Here is a 23,859-nt window from a genome sequence, read left to right as displayed (position 1 = left end):
TATGTCTAGCTCCCTGGGTAGACGTGGGCTCCACGACAGCAAGGGTTATATGTAGGAGAGAGAATTCTTAGGATTCCGCTGCTGAATTAGTAAAGGAATGAAGCAGAACACTAGCAGTATGGCTAAGAGGAACATGAATTCATGCTGACACATTGCTGTCAACTTTACAACTTAGAATTTGTCCTCAAGGCTAGCAGCATTACCCCAAACACTTCAAGAGATGCTCCCTGCACAGTGCCTGGAAGTGTCTGGGCAGCCAGCCACCTGAGAGTGATTCCTATGCTACTAATCCCTAAAATACATTATTTAATTGAGTTTATGCTTCTTGTTTTGTTTCAAGTATATCAAGAGGCCTCAAGAGGATTGTGAAAACATTTACATCTCCAAGGTAGAGCAATGTGGGTTTCAATATTTTGTAGCACCTCTGCAAAAGGAAAGAAAGGAGGTAAGTGAAATGATAAAGGATGGAATGGTGAGTTTTTACAAACTCAAAGCCTGTCTAAATCAAGAATTATCTAGTTGGACCAATTTATTAAATATGTAGTTTCTGTAACTCCTGGCTAATTTAACCTTTAACTCGTTTAACCCTTAGACTTTACCTGTGCTTTGAGTACATAAACCTGTTAGCCAAACTCACTTAAAAGATGCAATACATGCCTTAAATTCACTTCGTGGTAAAAACTAAAATTAAGAACTTAAAACAAATTATATAGGAATGAGGATGCTGCAAGCTTTATTGCCATGAAAATTAGTTAACTCAAACACAACAGGAAACACCCCTATGTCATTCTAGAAATCTACCTTTCACTCCTCTCTAGTTTTTCAAGTCTATGAAAAACACTTTCTCAGAAGGACATAAATTTAAGCAATGGTACTTTGTAAACATCTAATGGTTTGGTGTAGCAGAAGTTAATATTTTTTTAAGTCTGAATACTTATCCAGACTTAAAAAAATATTGGTATAAGGCATTGACATCTCTTCAGGCCAAGGAGAAGACCATTTAAAGTAAACCCATTAAAGAGTTTTTAAATACTATACAGTAACAGTTACTTGATTTTTTTGTTGTCATTTGTATACAATTTACTGCCATATCACTGAGAACTCAACAAAGCTGGCTAACTGAAGTGTTTTGACATAGAGTAGAATAATTAAACTGATGTAGAATGTAAACAGTTCACATTCAAACAAAATTCTCAGTGGTTGGTTTTTTTAAATATGTACCATTTGGCTGCTTTAAAAATTTGAGAACAGTCAACCTTTAATATTTAAGCCTAAAACAAATGGTAATAACCACCCCTGATTAAAGATTAACCTCTAGTCAGCCAGCAATTCTGTAACCCCTTTTGCTACTGAGACTCCTGCGTCTCTCCCATTATAAACCCCATGTTCTGAAAAATTCCATATAATTAATTCATTTTCCAGATATTTCATCGAGGACACCCAGTAGCCAACAAAAATAATCAGTATGTCTACAATGCACTGATACCTTTTCTGCCAAAAGCAAAGACACCTGACATTTAGTCCCTCTCTTGTGACCTCGCTGAGAAATGCAGACTTTCTATTAGGCGGTGAGGGTTTTGTTCACTTTTTGTTCTTACAGTATGGAAACTAACTTGTAGACTACCACTGAGCCTCTGTGATACCTTAGAACCCAAGATCTCAGTTAGGGACATTATCGATTACGAAGGTTAACTTTTTCCATTTTCCTCTATGAAACGTTTCCCCTACAGACTCATGAACTACTATTACAGGCAAACAAGAGGAGGATGCTTACTTGTTTGACTTGACTCTCACAGAAGGCTCTAAGCCCAGAAATTCAGCAGTAAGTTTGTGGTGGGCCAGGGGGGAGGCAATATAATCAGTGAGCTTTGCACTCGTCAAGTCCAGGAATTAAATTCTGGCTTGTAACCTCAGCTTTTGGCTATGTACCTTTGAATAAACCACTTCATTTCTCTAAAACTCAGTTTTCTCATGAAGTAAAAGTTGGTTGTTGAGTATTTAATGGGATAAAAATATACAAATCTCAGTACAGAGTAGGGTACTGAATTATGTTATTTCTTACCCTCACCCTTTAATAATTAGCATACACTACTATTAAATGGCGTATTTGACATTTTCAGAATTACAAAATATCATTCAAAGCTATTTTCTGAGACATCCGAGTCTGCTTGTATAAATACTATCGTCTCACAATCCTGAGGTTCATTAGCTCTCTGCTGTACACAAAAACAATGTCATAATTTAAATACTCTCAACTTAAAACCTGAAGAGTGTGAGAGCCTACATCAGCAGTAGTCTCAACTGCTCACTGCTCCTGTAATGTGGGTACCAGGTTGAAGAAGGGTGCCAGGGCCAGGATCCAGCCTTCAGAGGACTCCAAGGAACATTCAACGCTGTCGGTGAGTTTGGATTTGAAAAAACCACCGACCGTTGACTGTACCTTGGGGTCCTTACAGACAACACTACATTTCCTGAAGCAAAAGAGCTGGCTATACCTTCACAAGTCAAATTAGATCACCAGAACCAGTCCCAACACCTGGCCCCCAAAGGTGAATTTTTTAAAAGTTCCCCCCTATTTCTATAGCCCATGGTTGCTTGCTTTTTGTTGTGTTTTTGACAAAAACATGTTTTGTTTCAACAAGATGAGAAGAGTTCCATGTTAATACTTAATGTACTTAAATGTCTCCTAGAAATATGCCATTCTGGTGAGAAACAGGATGTGGCAAGGATTTATTAAAAATACATATTTCATTTTGGAACAAATCCAATGAAGCATTTACACCCATTTCTCCTACATCCCCTCCAAACTTTTAATTAGGGTCAAGAGGAGGCCTTAATACGCAAAAACAGCACAGAACTTTCCAATGTCTGCACAGTTCTCATCACATCCCGCCTCCAATTATAGTTAATGTGGTTAAATTTTGACAGCCCTGTTAGAATATGAGCTATTTGAAAGCAGCTACTGCCCCACTATTCCAATCCACACATACGCTTATTTAAATGTTTGTTAAAGTCAAGTAAAAAGTCAGGTCTGGAGTCAGACAGATCTGGGATGCATCTTGGCTCAACTCCCTACCTAGCTGCTTGACTCTGGACAAGTGTCTTAAGTCTCAGCAATCTCGTATATAAAATGTGGGGTAATAAGAATACCTACCCTCATGGAGTTCTGAGAGTCAATAAGATAATATATAAGGTTCTTTGTACCATTCCTAGGACACAGCAAATGCCATGTATAAGCTGCTATTATTATTATTATTATTATTATTATTATTATTATTATTATTATTATTATTATTAAACCCAAAACATAACCTGTGCTAATTTAACTTGAAAAGCACTCACATATCTTGGTTCAAGAGAGAGAGAAAGAAATGGAGTCCTCAACTCTTATTTACACCCCCCAGTATACAAGAACCGCCTGGGCTACTTGGTAGCTTCTCCAGGAGCCCATTCTCTTTTCTGAACCATAGTTTCCCCATCTTTAAGAATCTCTCAGCTCTACTGTCAATGTTATCAATGATTACGTGGGTCCTCAATCATTACGTACTAAGAGAGATGCTAGACAGATCTCAAAGAACCAGTGTGGAAAAGAACAGCCAGGAGAGCCAAGGCAACTCCACCAAAGGAAACACTGATGGCTGCACTCAACATTCATTGCTGTCGGTGGGTTTGAGTCTGAATCAACTCACTGATCAATGAATGCCAACTGCGGACCAAACAACTCAAGGGGAGCAAAGGCATGTGCAGAAAGTTCATCAGCTACTGCTCTGGGTGGGAGATGCTACTGTCCCCAACAAACTGGCTAACGCCTCTCTTGCTCTTTAGTTCTGATATGAAATAAGCTCTCTGAATTCCTGGTACTTTCATTTTTCTTTCTTTAAAGATGTTCTAGAGCTAAGGAAATGATATTTTATAAGAATAAACTATATACCTTGACATCACAGCATATTTTTAAAAATCAATGCTTTCATAATTTTTTAAATTAAAAAGAATCACATGCTATTACTTAATATTCAAATAGAGAAACACATAAAGTAAAAATTAAAAATCCCTTCATCATCTGCAATCCTCTCTCAATGGAAATCACCTGTAAATATAGTAAATAAATAAGTTTAATAACTTGTAAAATATAAACTTTATTATATTATCTATTAAGATAATAAGTATAATAAACTAAATATTTATATCCTTAGAAAACTTTTTTGTATGTTTTTGGAGGGTGGCTTAAACAAAAACAATTTTATACTTACAACCTGTACAACCTGTTTTTTCACTCAGCTATACATTACATACAGCTTTCCACAACAAGCCTGCTACACCACACTCATTTTTTTCAATGACTATATAGTATGCCTTAGTATGAATGCCCTGCTTACTACTGCTCAAATGTACTCAAATATTCTCTTTTGACCAAAACCTATGAGGCACATTAATTATGGCTTTCGCAAACCATGTCCCTCAAATAAGAAAACCTGAGATAAGAGATTGCATATCAGTTTTCTTAATAAAATTTAAAATGTAGTATCAATCTTTTGAATCCTATAACGTAAACTAAGATGAGCCACTAAATTTTTCATTTGATAATGACAAGAAAACAAGGACCTTGGTCATGAATAATTTACCATACACTTTAGTCTGAGATAGAAACAAATTCTTATAGCAAAAGTCAAATTAAAGAAGGCAGTAGGAGGAGAGTATTATCAACTTAGCCTTCCAAAAACTTTTTCAAAGACAAAAGAAAAATGCAAAAAATGAAAGATTTCAGGAAAAATATGGGGCTTAGGTCAGTGTTTCCCAAACCTGGGAAACAGCTTACATGGTCCATCAGAGTCACACTCCAAATAGCTGAGTTAGCCTCCCAAACAGAGAAAGTTGTTTCTCCATTGCAGAAAGTTCTTTCCAACGGATTCTTTAGTGGGGCAGGGTACAGGGTAAGGCTTTGGGAGCAGGGAGGGCATTGGCTTCCAAGACAAAGATTAATTAGAGACATTACAAATCATCAACAGGGCATTGCCTGACTGATAAACCATTTTATCCAAAATCCTCCTCCTTCCAACCAATCTTAAGTTCTTTTTCTGTAACAGCTTTATTTAGGTGTAACTTACTAATCCATTTTAAGTATACAATGTAATGATTTATTCATTCACAGAGCTGTGCAACTATCAGCACAATCCAATTTTCTAACACTTTCAGTACCCCAACACTCCCCTTGAGCCCATTTCCAATCAATCTCCACTCCTACCCTAACCCCAGACAATCACTGATCTGTTTTCTGTCTCTACAAATTTGCCTTTTCTGGACATTTCATATAAATGAGATCATACAATATGTAGTTGTTTTGAGTTTGGTTTCTTCCACTTTTGAAGTTTATTCATGTTGTAGCACATATCAGCAATTCATTATTTTTTATTGTTGAGTAGCATTCCATTAAATGAACAGTCCTTTTTTGTTTTTTTATCCCTTCACCAGTTGATGGACACTTAGACTGTCTCCAAGTTTGGCTATTATAAACAATGCTGCTAAGAACAATCACATGCAAAACTTTGTGTGGACATATGTTTTTATTTCTCTTGGGTAGATTCCTAGGAGTGGAATTGTTTCATCATATGGTAAATTTATATTTAACTGCTTATTAAATTGCCAAACTGATTTCAGAAGTGACTATACCATTTTTACATTCTTATAGCAATGCACAGGTTTCCAGATTTTATACATCCTCACCACTTTTTAGAACATTTTTATAGTCTTTTTTGACTACGAACATTCCAAAGGGTCTTCAGTGATAATTCAGTGATGTATTTTTTTAAACTACCTTTATTGATTTCAGAGAGAGGAAGAGAGAGTGACATAGAAACATCAATGATGAGAAAGTCGTCACTGACTGGCTGCCTCCTGCAAACTCTCTACTGGGGTTCTGCCCGCAACCCGGGCATGTGCCCTGACCGGGAATCGAACCGTGATCTCCCGGATCCTAAGTCGATGCTCAACCACTAAGCCACGCCCGACCAGGCAGTTTTAATTTACATTTCCCTAATGACTAATGATAAAATGTTTCCTGTTAAAGTCTTTTGTCTTATGTTTTTAATTTTCTTTCATTTATTTTTATTGTGGTAAAATATACGTAACACAAAATTTACTATTTTAACCATTTTTAAGTGTACAACCGAGTGGCATTAATGTTGTAAAACCATCACTACCCATTTCCAGAACTTTTTCATAATTCTAAACAAAACCCTGTACTCATTAAACAATAAGTATCCATCCCCCAACTCTCCTAGCAACCTCCATTCATTCTACTTTGTCTCAAGTTTGCCTACTCTAGGTATCTTCACATAACTAGAATTAGACAATATTTGTGTCCAAACTGAGTTGTCTTCTTACTGAGTTGTAGAGGTTTTTATATATTTTGTAAACTCCTTTATCAGATGTCAAATACACAAATATTTTCCTTCCATCTGTGGGCTTGTATTTTCATTTTCTTAATTATATCTATTGAAGTGCAAAAGTTTTACATTTTAATTAAGCCAATTTATCAAAATTTCCTTTTATAAAATGGCTTGTGTCATTGGTATCATGTCTAGGAAATTGTTGCCTAACCCAAGGTCACAAAGATATTCTTCGAGACATATTGTAGTTTGAGATTTAGGTATATAATCCATTTTGAGCTAATTTTTTTCTGTCTAGTGTAAATTAAGGTCTGAGTTCTTTTCTGTTTCTTTCTCTTTTTCCCCCGCATATGGATATGCATTTTTCCCACACTGGAAAAAAACAACAACTATCTTTTCCCCCAATGAACTGTCTTGGCATCTTTGTCAAAATAAATTGGTTACATACATAAGAACATGTTTCTGAACTCTCAATCCAGTTCTAGTACATATCCTTATATCAATATCAAACTGTCTTGATTATTGTGACTTTAGGGTAGTATTTTTAAAATGTATAATGTAGCCCGGCCGGGCGTAGCTCAGCGGTTGAGCATCGACCTAGGATCCAGGCGAATTGGGGTTTGATTCCCAGTCAGGGCACATGCCCGGGTTGCGGGCTAGGCAGCCGATCAATGACTCTCTCATCATTGATGTTTCTATCTCTGTCTCTCCCTCTCCCTTCCTCTCTCTGAAATCAATATATATTAAAAAAAAAAAAAAAAAAGTGTAATGTAAGTCATCCAACTTTGTTCTTTTTCAAAATTGTATTGGCTATTTTTGGTCCCTTGCATTTCCACCTAAATTACAGAATTAAATGTCTTCAAAAAAGTCTGCCGGAATTTCTTAATAGAGATTACACTGATTCACTACATCACTTTTGAAGAATAGTTTTGCTAGATGCAAAATTCGTGGTTAAAATTTGCCTTCTTTCCACACTTCGAGTATGTCATCTCACTATCTTTAGGTCTCCATTGCTTCTGATGAAAAGTCGGCCCTAAAGCCTATTGCAGTTCCCTTGCATTTGATGAATCATTTTTTTGCTTGCTATTTTAAAATTTTTCTTCTTGTCTTTGTCTTCCAACAGTTTGACTCTGATGTGTGTTTATCATATGTGGGACTCATCCAATTTAGTGAATCTGTAGGCTAATGCTTATCATCAAATTCAGGAAGTTTGGGGCCATTTTTTTTTTTAAATATGTCTGCTCCTTTCTCTTTCTCCTCTCGCTTCTATATATGTATATCCTTATGTATACGCTTGATGTCGTCCCACAGATCTCAGAGGTTCAGTTTTTTCTGTTCATATAAAATAATTTTTATTGCTCTATCTACAAGTTCACAATTCTTTCTTCTGCCATCTTTAATCTGCTGTTGAGTCCCTCCTAATTATTTTTCCATTTCAGTTACACTTCTCAACTCCAGCACTTTCATTTTGTTCTCTTGTACTTTCTCTTTATTGAGTCTCCATTCATAGAGTCGTCTTCACACTTTCCTTTAATTCTTTAAACATGGTTCCCTGTATTTCTTTGCAATATCTATACTAGCTGCTTTGAAGTTTTTGTGTGCCATATCCAACATTTGGGATCACTCAAAGATAATACTGATTTTCTTTTTTTTCCTGAGCATAGGTCACACTTTGTTTCTTTGCATGTTTTCTAAATTTTTTTGTTGAATACTGAACATTTAAAACAATGTACTGTTAGCAACTCTAGATTCTGACTTTTCCCCACTAAAGTTTGTGGTGCTGGTGGTTTTTTGTTTCGTTTTTTTAAACTAACTTTCCTAAACTAACTCTGTGAAATATGTCTCTCCTGTAATGTGTGGTTTCTGATGGCTCAGGATTTTCCCTCCTTTTTATCTTGAAGCCTGGCTTCTAGGGTGTCACCCCTCTATCTGCATCGCTTCCTAATTGGGCAGAGGTGGTGTTTGACAACCTTGAGCCTTTTTACTCTGCTGATGGATCTGTGGTTGGGATGGGGAGCACACTCACACTTTAGGCCTTTATGTTTGCTATAGTTTTTTACTTTCTGCTGGGCTTTCTCACATATCCTTTGCATTGCCCAAAGATGTATGCATGGCTTGGGCTCACGCCGGTTTCTGCTGTGCATAAAGCCTCCAGTCAACCAGGATATCTAGAAAGCTTATCAAACTCCCTGTAGTTGTCTCACCTACCAGACCTCTCTATTAAAGTCCTGTCTAGTCTGCTGTTCTACTGTTTGTCCCAAACAGGACTGTAACCTTAGGCTAGCAAAGTTGCTGGCTCTCCCTGTTTCACTTGTCACCAAGATCACCACTTTTAACTGACAACACTCCAAATCAAGTGAACCCCTTCCACAGGAGTAGTGAAGCTGCTGGTTTTCATGACCTACCTAACTCTGGTTGAACTACTATACTATCTATCAGGTGGAAAAAAATGGCAGCAATCCATTTTTGGGCAAGGCCACAAACTTGTGTTCTTATTCAAAACTCAGTGGTGTTTATGAATAAATGATTCTCAATTTGTTATAAGGCTATGGTTGTTTTTGACAGTTTTGTCCAACTTTACAATTGCTTTTTGGGGACAGAATTTGTTACATTCTCACTCACTCATACCAAAAATAAATCTCTTCCTCAGGTATGTTTTCACAATTTGACTAAATGATAAAATCCTAAACTTGGTGAAGCCTAACACCAAGTCTGTAATCAAATTTATTTTCCTGGAATTAGACCCAAGTGGCATAATAGCTAAACTGCTCAAATACAACTCAAACCCAAAATACACTTCAGAGGAAAAACTTCCCAGGGAAAAAAAAGGAATAAAGTCACTCTAGAGTACTGGAATTATTTTCAATTCCAGAAGGCAATAACACAAACATTTGAATATCAAGGAGTTATTTTCAGTTCCCACTTCCCAAAAGCCCTAACTACTGAAGCCACTAGTACCTTCATTGTGTATACATAATCTGAAGAACCAGCCCCAGAACCACCTGTGGCTAGGCCAGAGTACATGGAAAGCCTCAGATCTTGTCACCAGGTAGGTACTCAAATAGGTCCTACACAAGTACACTGAGTGCTACAGCTGTCCCTGGCCACCGTAATTAATCTTTAAAAGATGGCATATAAAAGACAGCATCATACAAACTCCATATATTTTTCAGGATCAACTGTACAAATAATGGTTTCTTTCCTTTTGCCTGTAAAAAAGAACGTATATGCTTAGGTTTCTGAGTATTTAAGCCCATCAGCATGCCTGGGTCCCTTGCTTACCAGCCCAGGTTTCACTCTTGCCCATCTGAGCATAACCATCCAAACACCCAAGAGTTTTGAGTCTCAGTGTTTATACTCTCAACCAATTAACTAGGTGGTTTGAAAGTATCTCTTCTATTTGCCAATTTTAAGCATCACCTAATACCTGGCGTCTCAGTGCATTTGCCAGATCCCCATCCTCTTCCTCCTCAGAGCTAGCAAGTAATTCCTAATAGACCATGCTCTTAAATTTGCCCTACCTACCTGTGCAATGTCAAATACCACACTTAAAGGTGAGTTTCCAACCTCCATCCTGCCTGTTTCCGGACAAAAATTATCAAACAATTGTCTACTCTATTTATATTCACCTTAGAATGCACCTCCAGTCAATAGGCCTTAGCCCCTGACACAACAAAGTGACACCTGACCGAGGATGGGCTTAGCCTCTTTGCTGAGCATTGAAAATATGAACACAAATGCTTCAGTTAGTCTGTGTTGAGCATGGGTGCTGGAAAGACACGACAGGGCAGGGCAGAGCAGGGCATCCATTTTCCATCATGGACACAGAAGCAATCAGTCTGAAGGAGAAGAAATATATGAAGTTAAGGCACCAGAGAAGCAGACATAAGCACCAGCATCACTTTGTTCACACTGTAGTTAGACTAGTTACTTCTCCACCATACAGCTCCTTGTATTCAACCCACGTGTTTCTGGCTATGCACATCTTTACAAACTCCTAAGACTAGGCCATATTCTCTAAGCTCTGAAGTTTTCTCTAGCTATGATAAACAGGGCAATGAGAGGCAGTGTAGTCTTACTTAACCTTGTGTAATCTTAACCTTTTAGCCTTAGTTTCTCATCTAGGAACCACCACCTACTTGATAAGGTTGTGATGGGGATTATATGAGGTGAGAATGAAGTGCTTGGCAGAGCACCTGACACATGGCAAACCCCACTAAGGTAGTTATTTTCTATATTACCTTGGTTAAACTTATAATTCTGAACATTAGGTAACAATCCCATCACTAATATTTAGAATATGGATGGCACACCAAGCATGTCAAGAAGACAATCAACAGTAATTCGTGCCGGGTGGTATTCTTTTCACATGACAGCACTATATTAGTAACTTGTGAGCAGCCACAACAACTCTGAATCTACATCTATTTCTCCCACATGTTTCTAGCCCCCTTGTGTTTTGATCTTTCATCTACCTTTGCAGGATCATTTCCACTAATTTACCAATGTTGCTTGAGATTTGTTTGCTTAGTTGTTGTTTTTTTAACCCTCACCCAAGGATATTTTTTCCATTGCTTTTCAGAGAGTGGAAGGGGGTAGGGGGGAGAGAAACATCAATGTGAGCGACACACACTGATTGGTTGCCTCCTGCTTGCACCCCAAAAGGGGCTGAGCCTGCAACCAAGGTACGTGCCCTTCGCCAGAATCATACCCTGGACCCTTCAGTCCAAGGGCCAATGCGCTAACCACTTAGCCAACCAGACAGGGTTGCTTGGTGTTATTTTTATCCTATTGTTTCAAAAGAGAAAACACAGGTCAGAGGTTGAAATTAACTGGTCAGAATTCATATTTATCAAACTTAAGTGAAGAGAATGTAATATATTTTTGGTGAAAGGATCAAAATTATCATGACTATTAGGAAAGGGTGACTAAAGCATTTTCATTTTAAGTTTTTGTCTAATAAAATCTCTCACAGAGAAAGACAGAGATAGGGAAAGAAACAGATTAAATCTCACAAGATTATTTTGATAAAAATCATGTTTAGGACTTGGGTTACTGCATCTTAGTTATGCTGACAGAATCCTGGACAAAGAAGATGCTAAATAATCCAGACAGAACAAATCAACAAAAGTTCCAGCACAAAATCTTTACATAAAGAATTTTATTTCCTCGCAGTTACATAGGTCTACTCCATTCAACATAGGGAAAAACAATTCCTAGAAGGACCATTTGTTGTTAGGTTCACATAAGTATTATTTGTCAACAGAAATGAGCACATAATGAGTACCGATTCTATCAACAGTATTAACGCTATTATTATAAACATCTCTATAAACGCACATATACCCAGAACGGTGAGATTGTTTTTAAGTCACGAAAAAACACCTTTTTCTACTTCACATCTAAGTTCCAAAGGTTTGCTGCACTGAGCCTCTTTCTGGCCAGCCGATAGCTATTTTTCTACCTTATCTTCCTCCTTCCCAATCTTTTAGCCCCAAGATTCTCAAGGTGTAAGTATAAAGAATTCAGTGAATTGATATTCATCTCCATCTTATGAGTGACTGATGTTCAATTCATTTCTACTTATGGATAAAGGCTACTTGTAAGTAGCCTGTTAACTCACTATTACTAAAATTCAACTAAACTTAATCTTAACCCTAAAATTCAACTAAAATTAATGAGACTCTTTTGTATTATACTAAGAAAACTGGCTACCACAAAATGGGTGGCAATGTTGCAAATATCCTACTGCAAATACATACATAAAACTGGTTGAAAATCTTGTAATTCTCAGAACTGTTGGGGGAATTAATAGCAGCTTTCAATTGCTGCTATTCTTGCTTTTTAATCTTCAATTATGGCTCAATCAGCAACATCATTATCAAGTTAGTTTGATACAATGCTGTATATAATGATAGGTATTGCAGCAATAGTATCCTTATTTTTAAAATTTCCAGTAATTAGACTTTGAAATGTATATGGCATGTTTCAAATATGAACTATACCACAGTTGTTAAAGCACATTTATCATCCTTCCCCAAAATTTATTTGTACATAATATTCAACTGCCAATGAATTATTCTCATCTGGAAAGCAGAAACAGGCAGGTTAAGTAGGTAACAGATCCCGCCTAAGTCAGCTGTGATAAAAAAAAGCTGGCATCACTACCACAGCCAAGCAAGGAACTCCAGGCTGCCAGGTCACACTGCTTCTAGTCTAGTTGTCCTCCTAAACCTTTTCTCTTTTTAGCTACTTCAGTTAAATATTACAAACTCACCCCACCCATTATCTTTTAATTTTCACAACCCCAAAATTCTATCCATGGCTTCTTAGAATCACATCTTCCCTTAACTGACCTTCAATGCCATCTTAAAGAATTCTTTGTCTAGGAAAATCTCTGTTCTCCCAATTTCCGTTTTTATAAGGAAAACCCACACCTTAGACTATAACATTCATAAAAGCTCCTTTCTTCGTGCCCAAGGAAAGGCGTTTCAGACCAAGGGATAGCATGGAGTGCTGTCTTCCTGATGTCTACCTGGAAGTAGATTTTCAGCTCTTAGATATAATAGCAGATCCTTCTTGCCCCCACTCCCTAAACTCAGATCCCTTAGCATTAAGGGTCAACTGTATCCCCTTATCCCTCCATTCCCCCAGCAGTTAAAGAAAAGTGACTGGATAGCCACTGAGTAAGTCAAGATTCGCAAGTCGGAAAGGCAAGGAAAAGGAGGCGGAGTACATATTTTTTTAAATTTATTTATTGATTTGAGAGAGAGTGTGTAAGAGGAGGGGGGGGAGACAGAAAGAGAGAGACACCGATTTGTTGTTCCACTTATTTATGCAGTCATTGGTTGATGCTCGTATGTGCCCTGACCCGGGATTGAACCCACAACGTTGGCATCTCAGGATAACACTCTAATCAACTAAGCTACCTGGCCAGTCCTCCATGTAATTTTATTAGAGTTTTCATACATGCTCTTAGAATGCGCTAAAGGCTCATTCCTTCTCTCAGATTTTGAGGCTAAGGGGTAAGCAGGATTATTTTTCACAAAATCTTGGCTCTCTATTGTTTAATTATGAGTTTTACAAGCATTGTTTTCTTGTATTTTTCTGATTCCTTGCTCTTGATTCTTCAGTTAGGGCTTGTTGCCACCTAGTGTACTAAATAGGAATAAACGCCAATGCATTACCACAGGTTCTCACCTCTGTGCTTCCAGAAGATACCACTAGATGGAGACTTTAAACTTGAAGTAGAAGGAGAGCTCCTAAACCCATCCAGAAAACCAGTCAGCAAAAAAAAATAACACAGGTTCACACAAATAAAAAGAAACATGTCCAAAATAATGAGTTAAATAAAAATAAAAATCTTTTGGAGGCAGTATGGCACAGAGGTTAAGAAAGACGACTTGACTCTTCTGAACATAATCACAAAAACCCACAAAAAATTTACCAACTTTAATTAGCAATATATAAAAATTCTAATACATCATGACTATATGAAGCTTACCCCAGGATTGCCAGGCTGGTTCAATTTTCAAAAAGGATAATCCATTATGAGCAGCAAGGAAGCGGCAAAGATGCAAACTCACTCTCATTTTCCCACTGCACCATGCTATCTTGCATTAGGGTGACTTTTAGCAACATAACCCTGCAACTGCCAGGGGAGCACAATTCATATGAAAAGCTAAGACTCCCTTCATTCTCAATAGTACCACAGTGTCAAGCCTGACACTGAAAAGGAGGCCAAGCTGCAAATGGAAGCCTGAAAATGCTAATCTAGGCATTTACCCTATTCTTGGGCTACAAGATGGTTCCTGCTACTTGAAAACGCTGATTCCCCTTCCTTAGAGCAATTTCAAGGTAAGAGAATTAGGAATGTAAAATCCTGATCTAAGTGGGAAGATGGAGCCCAAGTGGCTCGATTTGGCAGAACTGCCTTGGAAACTTGGCAGCTGAAATGAGAACCAGAGATTTTTTTAAAACATATTGTATCTTTATCTTAATATAAGAGCCTTGTTAAAAAATAAAATATAGAAATAATAAAAATTACCCTACTATCCCATCTGCCCAAAGATATCACTAATAAACAATTCAGTGTATCTTCTTCCAGGCTAAAATCTGCCTTCTCCTCAGTGATTCTATAGTATTCCATTGCATGGATAACCACAATCCATTTAACCAGGCCCCTATTAAACTTATGAGCTGTTTCCAATCTTTTTGCTATTATAAATGCTGAGAGAAAAGAGTACCTGTGACTATACATTTTGCATACTTGTCATTTCTTATAGGATAAATACCTATGAATACTTATAAATACCTATGAATATTTATGAACTGTTAAATCTGCAATTTTAAACTTTAAAATGCTAAACCTGCAAAAATAAACCTGCACTGCCCAGCCAGGCATGGCTCAGTGGTTGAGCATTGACCTAGGATCCAGGCGATTGGGGTTCGATTCCCAGTCAGGGCACATGCCCGGGTTGCGGGCTCGATCCTGTCGGGGGCATGCAGGAGGAAGCTGATCAATGACTCTCTCATCATTGATGTTTCTATCTCTCTCTCCCTCTCCTTTCTTCTCTCTGAAATCAATAAAGATATATTTTAAATAAATAAACCTCCACACTTTCAGTTTTGACAGATATCAGATTACTCTCCTAAGAGTTCCCATTTTCTCACACCATCTGCACTGATGATTATCATTCTTGAATATAAGTTGCAAACTCAAATGCCGACAGGAGACTGACAGGAAACATGAATGAATGAAGGAGGCCATACGGGTCTGTGACAACCTCAGAATGCATGCTCATTTAAAGAGAGCAGGCTTCTCTGTTCCAGCCAAAAGGTGCCACATAGAGATGCAGGCCATGTTAGATCTTCCAGTTTATTAAGAAGGCCAGAAACACAAATTTTTATGAAACGCTTGCAGGTTTTAAATGTTGGCAACTAACATGCTTTTATTTAAACATCTACGGAGCGAAACAAAATACACCTATAGGCCAGGCTACATTTAGACATGGGACTTTGTGCTAGTAAGAAGGATGAAACGCACTTTCACTCTGAACCTCACTATCTGAGGTGCTTATCTTTCCCTGTGCTCGCCAATAGAGAAGGTATTCATTCACCTCTGGTTCACAGCGACTGGCACCTTCAGAAGAAAGATGCTTTTTTCCTTCAGATTCATATCTATAAACAAGTATTGGACACACACAGAAAGATATGTAATTTCAGGTACAGAGGCTAAAGCGTTGTCTTAGTTGACCAAAGTGTGCCCAGAAAAAGCATGTGAGGACTGCCCTAGCCGTTCTCAGTGGTTAGAGCGCTGGCCTGTGGACTGAAGGGCCTGGGGTTCAATTCCAGCCAAGGGCACGTACCTTGATTGTAGGTTCAAGCCCAGGCCCAGGTTGGGGTGCGTGCGGGAGGCAACCAATCGATGTGTCTCACATCAATGTGTCTCTCTCATCGATGTTTCTCTCTGCCCCCCTCTCCCTCCCACTCTCTCTGAAAAGCAACGGAAAAAATATCCTTGGGTGAGGATTTAAAAAAAGAAAAAGCAAAAGCATGTGAGGACTCATTTGGGACTGAGTCGCTATACTCTCCTCAGCATACATAGAGCACCACAAGATTTTTTAGAGAAAATACTAATTTGTAAAACTACGTAACTTTGAAGAGGGGAGCTGTGATAATCTAGGGTTCCCTCCACTACTTGATACATTTTCCTAACATAGCAAATTTTCTTTGGTGAGACATCAAAAAAGGTAGAAGAATTCCCACACATCTCCCTCTGTTATCAGACTGAATTTAAACAAGCACTTTCAGCATTTTTAAAAAATGAAATAAAACACAGGTTTATACAAATCTTTCTCTGCTCTCAAAATGTTACTGCAGTACTGCTCCCTTAGGAAGAATAATTTCAGCAACCTATCCAGGGTCAGTTTCTTCTCATTCCTTCTCAGTCATCCATTACAAATCTCCAGACCCATATGTTCATTCCCTGCACCCACCAGAGATAATGGCAGAGATCCATGACTATCCAAGGTCCCAACAAGAGCTTTTGAATGCAACTATCTTTTCATCAATTGTAAACAAGCCCTAAACTCTTGGCTCCATAGGGAGTCCCTACCAAGTCAGTATAAACTCTGAAACAGGGGCAGAGGTCAAGGGGATGAGAGCTCAGCCTAAGCTCTGGATCTCATGCCACTCCCACCCTGTTCAAAAGAATCCTTATCAGAAATCCAGGCCCAGTGTTAGATCTTCCCAGCAAAAGGTCACATTCAGGAGACTTGATCTAGCAGTGATGTAGCAGATTCAGGTGAAGTTTTAGAAGCAAGCTCTTGACACAGTTTTATGAATGCAAAATACCTAAATCACTAACAGAATGTTGTGGAGGAAAGGTCACATTAAAGGGAAAACAAGGGAAATTTGTGAACTTATCTTCATTTATTTTCAGGAAAGAACCTGTCTGATAAATGAATAAATTCTTAACATGAGCCACAGAATGTATTTCTCTGGGAACCTACTCCATCGTGAATTATTCTACTTTGTGTCCAAAATCATTCTAATATATGCAAAAGAGCCCAAATGACACTTAGAAAAAGTCTTTATTCTTCTATACACAAAAAGCCCCATTATATATGCTATAAATCATTATATTGCCTTAAACTCTTTCATTAGCTTTTGAGATTTGTCACAGTCAAGAGTACTAGAGACAGGAGAAAAGATTACTTAAAACAGCAGCTCAAAAGTCTGAGATATTTCTCTACTATATACTTGGGGTGAGTCATTTACCTTCTCCAGGCCTCAGTGCTCTCATCTGTAAGATAGGTTTTTTGAGTGCTAAATGAAAATGCATGTGAAACATTTAGTGTGTAATAAATGTTAGCTCCCATTATTATATAATGATGATGATATAAAGCCACATATCCTCAGATTTTGTCTCTGTCTTCCTAACTAAACCAGAGTCCCTCAAGGGCAGGCATTCTGCCTTAGCTTGGCACACACATCAAAGAGGGAAAGAAAACAGGAAAGGAAGAAAAGAACAATGAACTAGGTACTACAACATCAAACTTAAAATTAGATAAATTTAGCCCCGGCCAGTGTTGTTCAATAGTCAGAGCATCAGCCACCCACGGAAGGGTCCTGGGTTTGATTTCCAGTCAAGGGCAATTACCTGGGTTTCCAGTCTACTCCCCGCCCACGGTTGGGGCTCGAGTGGGAGGCAACCAGTCGATGTGTCTCTCTCACATTGGTGTTTCTCTCTCCCCCCTTTCCTTCCACTCTCTGAAAAGCAATGGAAAAAATATCCTCATGCAAGGATAAAAAACTTTAAAAAAGATAAATTTATATGATATAACCATTCTCACTCCCAATGAATATATGCAAAATGCCTGACACATAAGGAATACCCAATAAATGTTCATTTTCTTTCCTTCCTTGATCTCTAACAGGCAGCCCTAAGTCCATTCTCTTCAGACCACACTTGGGCTTATTTGAACTGTTCTCTGAGAGCAAAGACTGAGAAATATAGTTCAACAACTATAAATGGACCCACTAAGAGATGGTAGAGAATATTGGAATTTTGGATAGAACCTATGGTTACACTAGCTGAAATGTATATTTCTCTTTTGTAGCTTGAAGAATCCACAAAAGTCTCCGTGGGATCCTAAAACACTTGACAGATGAATGCAAAGCCAGAGAGAGCAGGCTAGTGGTGCTAGGCTGTCTTATTCTGAACTGTTTTTTATCTTGCCTGTTCATCCTACCATCACCCATGGATCCCTGCGTGGTGAAAAGAGAGGGCAAAGATTAATTTAACCTTCAAGCTTCTTTTAAAATGCTCATTTATCCGGCCAGTGTGGCTCAGTGGTTGAGTGTCGACCTATGAACCAGGAGGTCACTGTTCAATTCCTAGTAAAGGCACATGCCTGGGTTGTGCGTTCCATCCCCAGTAGGAGGCATGCAGGAGGCACCCAATCAATGACTCTCTCATCATTAATGTTTCTCCCCTCTCCCTTCCTTTCTCTGAAATCAATAAAAACATTTTAAAAAAATAAAATAAAAACAGGGCCTCATTTATCTAGGCCTTTATCACTAGAAAAAAATACATATATATAAAATATATATGTTTTGAAAGTCTAGGTTAGCAAGAATCTGAAGTACATAGTGTTTTTAAAATCATAATAGTCAAGATTTTTAATTGCACAAATTTTTTCCCTCAGAATTCTCTCTATAAGGCCTTACACTACTTTCCAAAGAGAAAGTGCATAGTCTGAGTGTTTGTTTTAAATAAGCAGAGGGTTAACTTCTTTAGTTTCCTAAGAGGTTAAATAAATGGGTTGGCAGATGGTCATTTGGGAGGTTACCTGCTGCTGGTTGGGGGAAGGGGCCCAAAATATTCTAACAGTCAACCAGATGGTAAAGAACAGTCTTGGCCAAAGTGGTGAGCAGTATATGAGGCTCTGCTCCTCTGGGGGAACTACTTATGAAGCAGTAACTTACACCTGCTAACATCTGGAATGATTTACCTTTGTGTCATTAAGAAACACAGGCTAGTCTAATTGAATAAAATGCAGTTACAACAGCCCATGAGTACAGAGACTGAGAATTTCAATTAGCCTAGAATAGCAAAAACTTAATAGTGTTTACCACTGCCCAACCAGCATGGCTCAGTGGTTGAGCATTGACCTGTGATCCAGGAGATTTCAGTTTGATTCCCAGTCAGGGCAAATGCCCAGGTTTTGGGCTCGGTCCCCAGTGTGGGGCGTGTAGGAGGCAGCCAATCAATCTCATCATGATGTATCTCTCTCTCTCCCCCTCCCTTCCCCTCTCTAAAATCAATATATATATATTTTTTAAATAGTGTTTACCATTTGTCAAGCATTATTCTAAATACATATATTACTTCACTTAATCCTCACAGCAGCCGTATAAAGTAGGAATAACTTTTTATTGCCCCATTTTACAGATGGAAACACTGAGTCAGAGAGAGTAAATAACTTAGCCAAGATTACAGAGATAGTAAATACTGAAGCCAAGCAATCTTAAGCCAGAGCCCATGCTCTTAATTCTAAAGAGTTTGGCTTATAGCCCGGCTGGGCGTGGCTCAGCGGTTGAGCGTTGACCTAGGATCCAGGTGATCGGGGTTCGATTCCCGGTCAGGTCACATGCCCGGGTTGTGGGCTCGATCAATGACTCTCTCATCATTGATGTTTCTATCTCTCTCTCTCCCTCTCCTTTCCTCTCTCTGAAATCAATAAAGATATATTTAAAAAAAAAAAAGAGTTTGGCTTATATAAAAAATTAAAGGGCTGAACTGAAATGCAGACAAAAAATTTATACACAAGTATGTTAACTGTGGCATTATTTATAATGTACAGAAACTGGAAGCAATCTAAATGTCCAACAATAGGAGAATGGGTAAATAAATCATGGTAAGGTTATTATAATAAAATATTATACTGCCATTAAAAATATTTATGAAAAATGTTTCATGACTTGGAACAATGTTCCCAATGTAATGCTGCGTGGGAGGAACAGAATATAAAATTGTATATATGATTCCTATTTATTGATTTATGTAAAAAATAAGCTCAGCCCTGGCCAGGTACTCGGTTGGAGCATCATCCAATATACCAAGGTTGTGGCTTCGAGCCCCAGTCAAGCCACATACAAGAATCAACCAATGAGTGCATAAATAAGTGGGACAACTCCATGTTTCTCTCTCTCTCTCCATCCCTTTCTCTAAAATCAATAAGTAAAAATTAAAAAGAAATATATTTTTAATAAGCTCAGACGCAAATCAAAGGATATATTCTCAAAAAGAAACAATGGCTTTTTCCAGGTGGTGAGATTGGGGTGTTCATATTTTTTCTTTTAATGTTTTCCACAATGAATATGCACTGCCGTACTATCAATTTAAACAAAGGCAATTTTTTTCTTTTCATCAAGCTACACCAAGATCGTTAAGCAGTTGGTAAAAATAGCTAAAATGCACTTACTCTAACTTTAAATAGTTACTTTCCTTGGGATAATATCCTCTGAACATCAAACAGTATAGTCAGCACATACCAAAAAGAATGCTCATCTTCAACTCTGGAAAATGAATTAAAACGAGTATTTTCAATTTTGGTCAATGTTTACTCTCTAATTACCTATAGGATTATTTTATAAGTAGAGAAATAGATTTAACTATTTACAGGCCAAAAACTCAGGAATGACTTTGCTGAAATAGATAATAAGGTACAAAAGTTTGACTTCGGAGGAAGAACAGCTGTTGCTAATCCAACTATTTACCCTTTGACCCTCTCTCTGGCCAATGACTGAACAGTATCAATTGTTTTCCTGTATTATGTGCTGTTTACAATCCCTGAGAGGCATGAAAGGAATTAATAATTTAGCCTAGTAAGCTGACAGCCTTTATTGGGGAGCCCCTTGTCTGTGGGACAGAAATCAGAGCAAGTAGCGGTCCTTAAGTCACAGGTCCCTTTACTGTTTCTGTTTTATAGCCTAATTGGCCCCCAAACATAAATCAATTATTTCTCCTGTTTTAAGCAACAATGACTTCTATTCTCTAACTTCCCTTGTATCAAGTCAGTCCTTGTTCTCTTGGGTTTTACAACTACACGGTAAACACGATGGCTAAGGAAAAAACTCGGGGAGCAGGGCAGACTGGGGTTATTTGGAAAGAGAAGCACAGAAAGGTTATGCTGTTTTGAACTTCTCTTGACCTTTGACTGCCCTTGTCCCTAGCTTATGCTAACAGGCAGGGTACAGAGATGCTTCTTGTAGAAATGAACTTAGCCTGAACCTGTGCCCTAACATTGGACTCCAGGAAGCTCAGGAATCATAGGAAGGCAGTCAGAGTGGGAAGAGCTGCCCATATTCTAAACATGGCTACCTATCTGCTCTATCACAGAAAAGGTGCAAAAAAAAAAAAAGAGGCTATTTGAACTGGACAAAGTCAGTCAGTCCTTCCTCAAGTAGTCCCAACATGTCCCACCTGTTGTCCCAAACTTACTGTCTACAACCACTGCAAGGCACAATAAGAAATCAGCAACAATGGTATTTTCTGGCCTAAAATAAGCAAGTCTGAGCACGCTTTCCCTATCAGGAACTGGGGGTGGAGATTAGGGAAGCCATTGGGGCCTCTAAATTCCCAAGATGCATCACTAAGAAATCCCTATTGTTCTCAATCTTATGTGCAAAAGTCATGAAGTATTAACATAGGAGATGTCACTCCTTCCCAGTCAGAAGCCAAGGAATTTACAGTATCACCAACAACCAATTTAACACAACAAACACAGGCCATCTTAGTCTTGAGATTTCCCATCACTCAGTAGGGCTGACTATGATCATTTGAACCCCAAAACTGGTTCAAATCGAAATAATAAATTTTTATTTCTGCCCATTATTATATATTTCTTCATGTATTTCTTCAAAGAGAAAGAATAAAAACACTACTAACTTCACAAAGATAATATGGGGCTTATTGAGAATATTAGCCACATAAGCTAAGCACAACTTTTAAAAGAAAAATGACTTTTTTAGGTGATTCCCATTCTGTACCAATATATAAAATGATTCAATATTTATTCATTCTCATGGAATGGAGAGGTCTGTAAGTCATCACATCTAGCTAGAGATTCTCCGCAGAAATGTTAAATGAATTAGAATTAGTTGGCCCAGAACGAGGAATCATCCAATAATAATCTTATGAAAATAACAAGGGCCTTTCCTAGAAGACGGGCATGATCCGTTTTCAATGCTACTGAGTGCAGAAAAGGAGAATAAGTTTGGATATTATGTGCTACACTAGAGGTTTAAAAAACGTTTTTTCAAATAATTCCAGACAAGAAAATATTTTCCAATACACAGTTAATACATGAAGGCAGGAACTAGGCTTATTTGTGTATACATAGAGCATAGAAATGGGCCTGGAGCAGAGAAAACACTCAATATCTGAGTTGTCAATTATCTGACATGTTTTATGGATATGTATAGTTCTGTCTGAAATATTATGGGACATCTTAATGTCGTTCCTAGTGTTCAAAATTGCTTCTAAGAAAGAACCAAAACTCAAGAATTTACCTTTTCCTCCTCCTAAATGAAGGCTATTCATACAGGAACAAAGAGAAAATAGTATGTTCATTCACAGCTACTGGAATTTCAGGTGGCAGAGCAGGGTAAACTGAGCATATACTACCTACAAAACTGATTCTGAACTTTCAGCTTCTAGAAAGACAAATCTATTTCCATTGTGTTTGATAAACATTGTGGGATTTATTTGTCTTGCAATTAGTAAGTATTAGTTGAACAAATATAAATGTTTATACTATCAAGGTGTGTGGGGGGGGGGAGTATGTGAGAAGATCCACAATGTCAGAGAGATGATATTAACCAGGATGGTGATGAGGTAAACTTTTCCACTTACCCCAACAGCAGATTGGTGACAAATAGCCAGCCCCATGACCCTAAAAAGTATCAGAACTAGAAAAATAACTCTAGATCATCTCATACATTCTCAATCTAAATTATCATTAGACCTTTTGACATTATAGCAAAATAAGGTCTGTATGCACTGGATATTCCCACATCCTAGTTCTAATAGTTATAACAATATCTGAGAATGATGAATGCCACATCTTGAGAGCACTGGGAACACAGATGATTATCTATGATCAAGACTTACATAATCCTGCCTGGCTGGTATTGCTCAGTGGTTGAGCATCAGCCTGTGATCCAGGAGCTCGTGGTTCGATTTCCAGTCAGGGCACAAGCCTGGATTAGGGGCTCAATCCCCAGTAGGGGGCATGCAGAAGGCAACAGATCAATGACTCTCTCTCATCATCAATATTTCTCTCTCTCCCGCTCCCTTCCTCTCTCTTACATCAATAAAGACATACTTGAAAAAAAGAAAAGACTTACATAGTCCTTCCCTGGCCAGGTGTGGCTCAGTTGATTGAGCATCTTCCTGTGCACCAGGAGGTTGCTGGTTCGATTCCCAGTCAAGTGTACATGCCCAGGTAGGGGACTCAATCTCCCCAGTAGAGGGCATGCAGGAGGCAGCCAATCGATGTTGCGCTCTCTCATCAATGTTTCTCTCTCTCTCTCCCTCTCCCTTCCTCTCTAAAAATCAATGAACTATTTAAAAAAAAGACTTACATGGTCCTGAAAAGCATCATTTAATTAGACCTTGAAATGGTTACTCTCATATCTTAACCTTAAGAATGTAAATGAAGGTGCTTCAGAAATTAAACTGGTATAAAAGTTATCAATTTTAAATATCTAAACCAAGCATAGTCCTTCTTTGAAAGAAATTATGCCAAAACTGGTCAATACTTTAGAAAAGTGGTTGTGGGCATATGGTTGTACATGTACATAAATGACAGCACAATTTTTGTTGTTATTGGTTTGGTGGGAGGATGGATGAACAGGGCAAGGAGATTAGAATCAAATAGAAATTTTCAGCAAACCAATTTTC

General features: G+C 38.1%; 1 protein-coding gene across 2 annotated transcripts in view; it reads right to left on the bottom strand.

Moving 5' to 3' along the window:
* NR6A1 (nuclear receptor subfamily 6 group A member 1) overlaps positions 1–23,859 on the bottom strand; it is a 158,525-nt gene that overhangs the window by 101,512 nt on the left and 33,154 nt on the right. The gene's annotated exons all lie outside the window — the stretch shown is intronic.

This window comes from Miniopterus schreibersii, assembly GCF_964146895.1.
Source record: "Miniopterus schreibersii genome assembly, chromosome: 11".
In the NCBI taxonomy this organism is placed as follows: Eukaryota; Metazoa; Chordata; class Mammalia; order Chiroptera; family Miniopteridae; genus Miniopterus; species Miniopterus schreibersii.
The sequence above is the reverse complement of the archived record's forward strand: the minus strand, read 5'-3'. Positions and strand labels throughout refer to the sequence as shown.